Raw genomic sequence first — 11,004 nt, 5'->3', positions numbered from 1 at the left:
CCGTTTGCAAATATTTTGAAGAAGGTTGCCACCTTCTTGCAATGTCGAATTTAATTATCTTATCCAGAAGTTATATGAAAAGTCAAAATAATGATGGGAAACGAAAGAATATTAAGAAGACTTTAGTTTGAACACACAAAATATTTTTGAGGTGTTGGAAGAGGGTTGCCACCTGTTTAAAAATTAAATTCAAATTATTAAATAAGTTATATGAATTATTAAAATATGGGTATCATCGAAGGGGGCTTGAAAAATCTTTATGTTTTCATGTTTAATTAATATAATTCAACCTAATTCATCAGTTGATTAAAATATGTATCGCAATGTTAGACGAAGAATATTTAAGAATATCTTAGCGCGAAACTATTTTCCAAAAGGGCTGCCCCCTATTTAAAAAGTCAAATTTAACACATCTATATATATAATACGCGAATGGACTTTTTGTTCAGGTCATCAGATCTGATATGTAAATGTGCAGTAGGCTTTTACTTTTCCGGAAAGAAAGGAACCTTTTTAAAAAATCAAGTTGAGATTATTTATAAATCAATACTATTATATTGAAGGATTTATATCTGAACTGTTTAGGAGAGTTGCCAGGTGATAAAAAGATTCAATTCAATTTAATTCTTCTGGTAATTGAATTATGTAACAAAGTATCAGACGAAAGAGCTTTACAAACTTTCAGTTTGAAAATGCTTCGCAGAAGGTTGCCACCTGTTTGAAAAGCCTAATTAATTTTGCCTTTACACAATTTTAATGCAATATTTAAATATGAGTGGCAAAAGAAAGAGTTTCAATAAAACTTTAGTTTAAAAATATATTTTCTATTCGATTTTTATTTTGAGCGATAAAGTTCGGTAATTGCGTTATCAGCCGTCTCGATGAAGTCAATTGGCCCCCTCGGAGCCGCGATTTCAAGCCCTTAGACTTTTTGTGCCATGCCGTGAAAGATCGACATAATGCGAACAATCTATTAACGATTCAGGCCTTTAAGGCGTATGGGGGGCATTTCTTATGATAGAGCCAGAAACCATCAACAAGGTCTTGGAGAACTGGGTTAACAGGATGCGCTACTGCGAAGACAGATGAAATCGGGTTCTATAACTAATGGGAATATATGTTCTTTCGAATAAACCCATAATATACCGAAAAAATTAGTTTGAGTTAATTTTTATAAATAAATAATTTTTTTTGTTATGGTCATCAGATCTTTAGTGTGAAGGTCATCAGATCAGCACCGTCATTCAAAATGTGTATTAAGGTTTTATTTTTTGAAGTTAGGACCCTTTTTTAGCGGTGCACGGTAGTTTGAACTTTAAGGAATGAAAAACCGATGCCATGTGGGACCTCTCTTCGTTCAAAAAGGGATGGACGAATTTACTTGAAACATTTTCAATATTTATTAAGGTTTGTGAATAGTTTTGCCATCTGTTTGAAATGTTAAGCTCAATTTTGGCATCTAAACACCATGCGGGTTCATTATTATTTCTATTAAGAGCTGACTCTCTATTTAGAGTATAGTACAATTAATATAAGCGGGTAAATCTCTTCGATCATCTGTTTAGGCTGAGCAAAACACGTTGAGTTCAGGTAGCGAAAAAATTGTACGATGGAAAAAATGGCGGAAAGTTGGCAACTGTTGAACTGATCGGAACTACTCAAATGAGCGTTTTTAGCACAAACAGTCAACGGTTAGACAATATAAACACGCCCAATGTATCACGAATTAGGAGAATAATCAGAAACAAGTACAAACCACACACCCGGTATGTGCTCTACAGAAATTCGTATAGAAATATCACAAGGTTAACAGCTGATTCATTCAAACTAATTTCTGGTATTTTATCTTACCAAGGAATTCACAATAGAATCTATCATACCAGTGCATAACACTGTATTACTTAATTGCGCCGCAAAATTATGCTCTGCTATCACTAGCAGTAGTGAAACCGCTATAAAAAAGCTGTTAAGCGAAGATTACACGATTTGTATCTTAGTACGGATTTGTACATTTTGGTAGTCACAGAGTGGTGTTGTCAAGAAATTTGAGTTTAATTCAATAAAATAATTTCCGAACAACACCACTCTGTACCTGCCAATATGTACAAATCGAGTGATCCCTGCTTAAGATGAAGACAAACATAGGGAGCTGCGAAAACGTTAAAATTTAAAGTTAACATAAGTGCATAGTATACATTTAGGTTTTATGTTTGTTCTGTATCTGGAAATTATTTGTAAATTTAGTAGTAGTAGTATTGCAAGAATATATAGCACTCTGTGGAACATATGTATGTATGTAAGTTAACTACGTACATATCGTCGATCCTTTTGCAAAAACGCCCATCGACCAGTTGCAAAACCTCCTAAATCGCCATTGCGACAAAAATGAGATTTGGTAACCTTGAACTCCAGGCATCGAGATTTGCACAAGAATCGTAAAATCGTTCTTAAAAAAACAGATTTGTAAAATAATAGCTAGATAAAATACCGCCTATCAAGACAATGCCTTCAAAGAAAACCCGTTTTTTCGCTCTACTGTAAAATATTAGTGCCGTAAGATAGGCGTTTTGCAATTGGTCGATGGGTGGTACACATCGACGATATGTAAATCCGTACATATGTACATATGTACGCTCTTAAGACGAATGCACAGGAAATTAGAATTTGTTAACGTTGCTAGAGCACTTTTCAGATTTATGTCTTTAACACCAAATTATTTGATTAACAAATTTTTGCGTAGAACGCTGAAACCGAATCACAAACACAATAAAGAGAGTTTCACGCAGTGAAACGACAATAATTGACTAAGGGCCATTTTCACCATCTCTGGTTTACACTAATCTCCAGTTAACCATCGTTACCGACGTTATTGACTACATTCATATAACATTGCGTCGATCACGTCGGTAACGATGTTTAACTGGAGATTAGTGTTAACCAGAGATGGTGAAAACGGCCCTAACGGCCGTTCAATATCCGGTTAACACAAACCGAAGGTAAAATATCGATAACGACGGTTAACTGGGAGGTAGCGATAACCAGACATTGAAAAAATGGCCGTAAGGGTTGTTCTCGTCATCTCTGGTTAACACTAACCTCCAGTTAAACATCGTTATCGACGTCACCTACTCTCTGTTATATGCATAGCAGTAGCGCTCTATGAGCAAACAGCTATAAAGAATTTATCCTATTGCTTTAAGGCCTGTATGCAGCTCTCAAGAAAAGCAAAAACTCCATATAAAATGACGTACAAGAAATGGCTAAGAAATTTTCTTGAGTTAAATTTCCTTACGCAGTTCTTAAGAAATTTCCTACGCTTTCTACTACGGTTTTCTAAAGTTTTTTGTGAAAAAAGAGCACAAAGCAACCCAGGTTTGCAACAGAAATATATGCCCGTTCCATTTTTTCTTGAGGAAAGAGTGAGGCAACAGGCTGTGAGGTATCAAAAATGTCAAAATTCCTTGGACACACACGCGAAATAATGGCAATTTTTTCTTGACCGTTTTCTTGAGAGCTGCATACAGGGCTTTAAATAGAAAAGCTCATAAAATTTACACCCTTATTCTAGGACCCGAATTTTCGTAAATCGTAATTCGTAGCTACGTTACGGAAAACTAAAAATCGACATGCTGCAACCCTTGCGGAAAACTGTGCAGCATTACCAGCTATCAGTCGTTTTGCGGAAAGGAATTAAAAAAACATTCATCATGTGCTTGTTTATAGTAAAATTGGTTGACTTTACATATTTTGAGCAAAATTATGGATTCTGTTGCATTTGTAATTATAGCAGCGGAGTAAGAGCGCGCTATGGCAATGGATTCACAAAGGTATGCGGAGCTGTCGGGTATAGTAACCATGGACGCGTCTATGTTAGCTTCTGGTTGAATTGTTGAGCCACAAGCTATAGCTACTTCTATGCCTGAAGAACTGGTTCTCAATCCAGTTAATGCAATAACAGCTTCTTCCAAGCCATTAAAAATATGCATTTTGTTAGGTCCACAACACCTGGTGGCGCATGCTTCTGCCTTCGGCCGCGCTCACAGATTATAACCCCCTTATTCTAGAACCCGAATTTTCGTAATTCGTAATTCGTAGTTACGCTACGAAAAACGAAAGATCCACATGATGCAACCCTTGCGGAAACATGTGCAGCATTGCCAGCTATCAGTTGTTTTTGGAAGATAAATGAATGAAGGAAAACAACGTGGAAAGGAATTAAAAACACTCATCATGTGCTTGTTTATTGTAAAATTGGTTAATTTTACATATTTTGAGGAAAATGATGGATTCTGATGAATTTGCAATTATAGCAGCAGAGTAAGAGGGCGCTATGGCAATGGATTCACAAGGGTATGCGGAGCTGTCGGGCATAGTAACCATTGAACCACAAGCCAGAACTCCTCCTATGCCTGAATCTCTGGTTCTCAATCCAGTTAATGCATTAACAGCTTCTTCCAAGGCATTGAAAACATGCGCTTTGTTAGGTCCACCACCTGCTGCGCCTTCGGCCGCGCTTAGGGATTATAACCCTTACTAAGTAGACTTCTCCTTTTTGTGTAGGTATTCTTGTGCATATCACTCAGCTACGCCATCCACAGTATTTTTGCGTAGAGCCCACGTCGAAATTTGCAAAAAAGTGCATAGTGCAAACCGAGTTTATTAAAAAGCTAGTGGTAGGAAATTTAAAACATTTATCCTAAATAAAATATGAATCCTTCGATTACACGTGTATGTTAAAGTTTTTGGATTCGGGTTATGCATTTGGACAAAACAACTGAAAATCATTGTACAAATAACTGAACCGGACCCAAGTTTATCAATAAGGGGCTACAAAGATTCGTTTTTGCTCGTTTATATAAAGCAGTGGATAAAAATATACGTACATATATGCGAAAAGCAAATGCATCTGTTTAAACGAACACCACTAATATTTCCTGCAAACTCACATCGCTTTACATATTCTATCTCGCCTCCCACACAGAATTGGTTTCGTACCAAATTACGCAAAATAGCTTACTCTTTCGTTTTTAGGCATGCCATTGTTACGAATTTCGAAAGTTCGAAGATACGATTCGGATTGCAGCATACTATTTCTACGATTCGTAGCAAAATCCGAATACGAAAGAGTTGCAGAATAGGGGTGTAAGCCTTCCTAATGAGAAGTCTCTTTTCTGTGTTTTCGGAGAAGAGGGTTGAAGCCCCTCTTCTACTGTGAAAGGTATACAACATTTATTATGCATATAACTCCGGCTATCCATCCATCTTTGCGCAGAACCCACATCGAAATTTATAAAAAAAGTGCATGGTTCAAACCGAATTTATTAATAAACTAGAGCTCGGAAATGTGGAACCTTTGTTTTTAATTAAAGTTTAATTATTTTACCACACGTGTATGTTTAAGAGTTTAGGTTCGGGTGATGCGTTTGGACACAATAACCCAAAATCATTGTACAAATAACTAAACCGCACCCAAGTTTCCCGATAAGGGGCAACAAACATGCTTTTTTTGTTCGTTTACATAAAGCAGATAAAAATATAGGTAGTATATGGGTGTTTCCATCGGAAGGTAAAAAAAAATTAAAAGTCTTATATCTAACGTATTTACGGGCCGATTTGTCTACTTTTTAAAATATATACTGGCTATGTAAGTAGAATCATGTTTGCGTAAAATGGTCTTCCTAGGTGGCGCCAAGGTTGGGATATTTCGAAAAACCGTATTTATGGTCCGATTTGGTTCGAATTTGGCGTATGTAGTTGAAACATAATAAGTCATAGATTTCCAACAAATTCACCCTGAATTGGCGCTGAAGTCAAAATATAAAGTATATTCTATATAAAATACATGTTTTATTTGCGTTAAAAATTCATTTAAAAGCAATATTAACAAAAATATAACGATGGAAATTTAAATTTATTTTGACGTAGCGTCACGTGACGTTTCACACTTGGGGTTGTAAAAGAAATTTGAATCAAGTTGCATTATTTCAAAAAACTCTAAAAACAACTAGAATTGCTTCAAATCATATTAAAATAAGTTTCATGAAAATAGCCGTCCACAATTCGCAGAGTTTAGCGATTTTGTAAGAAAAGAAAAAATATACTTCCATTTTTTGTCACGTAACGACACTCTCTTTAAATGCTTATATTTCAGGACCAAGCAGTTCGATTGTTTTAATTTTTCGGTTAAATATAGAGCTAATTATGTTCTATACAATGGCCTAAAAAAGTTAAAGAAAACGAATGGTATTCCTTGTTTGTATCACATTGAAACGTACGACTGTCACGTATGCGACGCAAGGAAATACCCATAAGCGAAAGACAACAGAATTGTTTTCGTACAAAATTACGCAAAATAGCTGTCAATTTCTTACTCGCTCGTTTTTAGGCATGACATTGTTACGAATCTCGAAAGTTCGAAAATACGATGCGGATTGCAGCATACCATTTTTACGATTCGTTGCAAAATTAGAATACGAAAGTGTTGCAGAATACGGGTGGTAAATTCTATCTTAAACTGAAGCATTTCCACCTAAGCTAAGCCTTTTGACCAGTTCGGTATGCTACTTATAGGTAAACAATTATCTTCCGTTTTCCTTTAACATCCCATGGTACACGACTATGTAGTATTATCCACATCGCCATAACAGAATTCAGAAGAAGCACATCGTACTAACTGAAATTTTTTCGCCTGCGGGAAAGCTACCTGCCAAAGCTACTTCGAATTCATATTACAAGGGGTTGAAATTCACTCGGAAATAAATTGCAGAACCTGTCTGTATATGTGCCGATAAAGTCAATGATGTTGCTGCTAATGGCAAAAAATTTTATTCAAATAATAAGCACAAATCCAAATAAAAATTGTTTCGAAGTTAATTCAACATTGTAATGGTAACCCCCGCGTAAATGCTCGCAATGTTATCCTCAGAAAATCCTCAAAAGCTGTCTACGCAGGTGACTAGTGGGGGAAAAAGTGGAGGTTTTATCTCGATGCAACATCATATGGATCAAAATGCCGCATTTATATAGAAAATATTTGTATTTTTTGTTTTCAATTCTTTCAGAACAGAAAGCTATGCATTTATTAGACGTCTAAGCAGAAAATATTATAACAAAAAATATGTCAAAACCGTGATTTTTCACTAACCCTACGGGATCGGCAATTTTTATTCACCTCATAGTTGTCAAAGTATAAGAGAAAAACACGCTCGTTTTTTTTGTTACCCTACACATAACATATAAACCTTAAACAAATGGTTTTTGGTGTTTTCAATGAGTTAAACCGAATTTTAGATTAAATATTTATTAGTTCTAATATAAATTTCAAGCTCTCCCATGCGGCCAGTTACATCTCCCCTCCAAATCAGCATCATAGCCCTTTGGTTTTGGAGTTTGAATTTTACCAATATTTTGAATTACCGACTGCTAGTCAGACGGTTGCTTTTAACTACTCTTGTTGTAATTTTGCTGAATTGAATAATTTGTTTGATTGGGATTGGTTTCAGCTCTTTGGAAATGTGGATGTAACTGGTTGCTACGATATGTTTAATGCCCTGTATGCAGCTCTCAAGAAAACGGTCCAGAAAAAATTACCATTATTTCGTGTGTGTGTCCAAGGAATTTTGACATTTTTGATACTTCAGAGCCTGTTGCCTCACTCTTTCCTCAAGAAATAATGGAACGGGCATATATTTCTGTTGCAAACCTGGGTTGCCTTGTGCTCTTTTTTCACAAAAAAACTTTAGAAACCGTAGTAGAAAGCGTAGCAAATTCCTTAAGAACTGCGTACTGCCTTAAGGAAATTTGACTCAAGAAAATTTCTTAGCCACTTCTTGTACGTCATTTTATATGGAGTTTTTACTTTTCTTGAGAGCTGCATACAGGCCTTAAGTCTAAACTTTTTGATATTTGTGCGGGTTTACTAAAGAACTCAAACGTATAAGGAATATGAAGAATAAGTTCTACAAAGACAAAAGCATTCCAACGATGTTAATTTGCGTGAGCGTTACGTGTTTTATAGAGCTGAATTTAACAGGCTCAATAAATCTTTGTATAGGAATTATATTCGCGGCGTAGAAAGCAATATTAAATCTAATCCCAAGTTCTTCTGGAGTTATATTAAATCAAAGAAAAATTGCTGTAATATACCTGCATCGGTCCAGCTTAACGGGGTGTCAGCCAACTCCATCTCCGAAGCTGTTATAGCCCGAACACAATGAAAACGACGAGCTACAAACCACAGCTGTCAAATTATTTTAACACGTACTCTTATGTAGATAATTATTTTGGCGACGACCGGGCTACGCGACGGCTGTGGTTGTGGCCAGATTAGATCTATTTCTATTTTTCTGGCGACAGATAACGTTCTTCCTCTTCTTTTATGTCAAACTCATACAAATTTATGATGTCGCTGCCGCGTTCAAATAAATCATGTCGCCATCGACAATGCATTTAGATAATGAAGATGACAAATTGGAAGCTGTGGTCCGTAGCTCGTCGTTTTCAATGTATTCAGAACTTTAATCTTTTTGCTGATTTTTTTTTCTTCCAATTTTATTTCAGGTAATTCTGATAATGATTTTATTCCTGAAGATCTTTTGTCAAATTTAGATAATGGGAGTATCTTCGGGAAATTAAAGTTGACAGGCGAGGATGTAGATAATGGCATTAACCAGCTTAAACTATCCACTAACACTGATGTAGATGGCCTCTCGGTTATTTTATTTAAAAGTTTTCCTTCACTTGTATTGAAAATTAAAGGCCGATTTCTAAGCTTACCACTGTCTCAAAACTGTTTGAGTCCATAGTTAAAGACAAAATTTCCTTTGCTGTTAAACATTTATTATGTCCCAACCAACATGGGTTCGTGCCGGGTAGATCTACGTTAACCAATTTAGCTACTTTTACAGAGGACTGTTTGGAAGCCTTTCAAAAGGGATTCCAAATTGACGCTATATATACCGATTTCGCTAAGGCTTTTGACAGAGTGCCTCATCGAATATTGATAGCTAAACTTGAAGGCCTGGTCTTTCATTCAGAGTTTCTGAAGTGGATCACATCCTATCTGCATAATAGACGCTGTGTTGTTCGTTTTGATAATGTATCGTCTTATTATTTTGTCTCCTCCTCTGGTGTTCCCTAGGGTAGTGTCTTAGGTCCGTTATTATTTGTCTCTTTATTAATGATATATCTTCCTGTTTCTCAAGATGACCTGAAGATATACTGTGAAATTAAAAATATAGAAGACTCATTGATTCTCCAGGGTGAGCTTGATAATTTGTATTGTTGGTGTGCGCGTTATCGTTGCCCCTCAATATTGGTAAATGTCATTATACCTCTTTTGCAAAAGTGATTAGTATTGTTCCAACCTCTTACTGTACTTCGAATGTCCCGCTAAAATCAATTACTGATTTTAAAGACTTGAGTGTTTATTTTGACTCCAAGCTCACCTTCACCACTAGGGTGGCCAGATATTATAGGGACATAATCAGTACAGAGCCATAAAAATGAGCTCATTTTTAAGCGTATTTTTTATTATTAACAATATAACAACCAAATAACAGCGCATTAATTAAAAAAAAATAACTAATAGACTTTTAAATACATATAGTATTATCAATACAAAAATTCATTACTTTAAAACAAATCAATGGTATTACGTATTTATGTAGTACAGCTGTGCTCAGGAAAATAGTAGTAAAATGTATTGACAGTTTTGAAAATTTTTTCTTTCCTTACTTAATTTAATTAAAAAAAAAAATATAGTTAATTAAATAAAGTTAAGTTAAAATATGGTTAATTCTATAACAAACTCACATGGAGTCGAAGTCTCAAACTGTCTAGAAAATTTATAAGAATTGAGAAAATAAAAAAAGTTTGTAGCTCATTCAGTTTCAACTCAACGTCAAAATGTTGACTAAGAGGTATATTACCGAATTATCGCTAAACGAATTTTCGAGTACGAATAAAATTTAATAGTGTTAAATGTGTATGTGCAAGTAAAATTACAGGTGGTCGAATATCAAAAATCAAAGTAAAGCTACATATATCATATCGAAGAGTCGGTAGTTTGCACCTTTTCAAAATTTTTAGAACTTACATTGCACCGTAACAGTAGTCGTTTTAAGTTTGAAATACTGACAGCCGATTTCTCAGTGGATGTTCAATTATAATCGAAAGATTATCTCTTATTGTCATCTTCTCAGTGTACTTAATATATGATTAATTCACCACCACCTTTCATAAGATTTATTTATGGCGAAACCAGCGTTTCCTGTAAATCTTGTAAAACCTGCAAATCGTGATTGCAAATCGGGTTGGGTTGAATCCAAACAGTCTGTTATTTTGCGAAATCCTAGGAGACGAAACAATTGCAAGCTGACACCTTTTTAATAATGGTTTAAATTTAATTAATGCTTTCAATCTGCTCACACGTATGAGTTGTCAAAAACCAAAATCAGTACAAACTCAAAAAATCAGTAGATTTTGCGTACTGATTTCGGGCTCTTAAAAATCAGTACAATAGAAAAACAACAGCACACGTACTGATTAAATCAGCGCATCTGGCCACCCTATTCACCACCCACATAAACTTTATTGTTTCTAAATCATTCGCGGTGTTGGCCTTTATTCGTCGCAACTGCTCGTCATTTTCCGATCCTTATACTCTCAAACTGTTGTATTCGTCTTTAGTTCGGTCGAGGTTAGAATACGCGGTATTTGTTTGGAGACCTTTTCATACAGTTCATGTGAACAGATTGGAGTCTGTTCAGAGGGCTTTTATACGCTTTGCTTTGCGTCCGATGAAATTTGTAGACCCTATTCCGTCCTATCGTTCTCGTTGTTTGTTTATAAATCTCATGTACTTAGAGTCCAGGCGTACTCTGTTATCGATGTGCTTTGTCTTTGATATAATTGCAGGCTCTATAGATTGCTCGCACCTCCTTATGAAAATTCGTTTTAATGTTCCCCCACGTATTCTTCGTTGTAATGAGTTGTTTTTTGTGG

The sequence above is a fragment of the Rhagoletis pomonella genome, unplaced genomic scaffold (genome assembly GCF_013731165.1).
Source record: "Rhagoletis pomonella isolate Grant_MI unplaced genomic scaffold, Rhpom_1.0 Rhpom_scaffold_00001, whole genome shotgun sequence".
In the NCBI taxonomy this organism is placed as follows: domain Eukaryota; kingdom Metazoa; phylum Arthropoda; class Insecta; order Diptera; family Tephritidae; genus Rhagoletis; species Rhagoletis pomonella.
The sequence above is the reverse complement of the archived record's forward strand: the minus strand, read 5'-3'. Positions refer to the sequence as shown.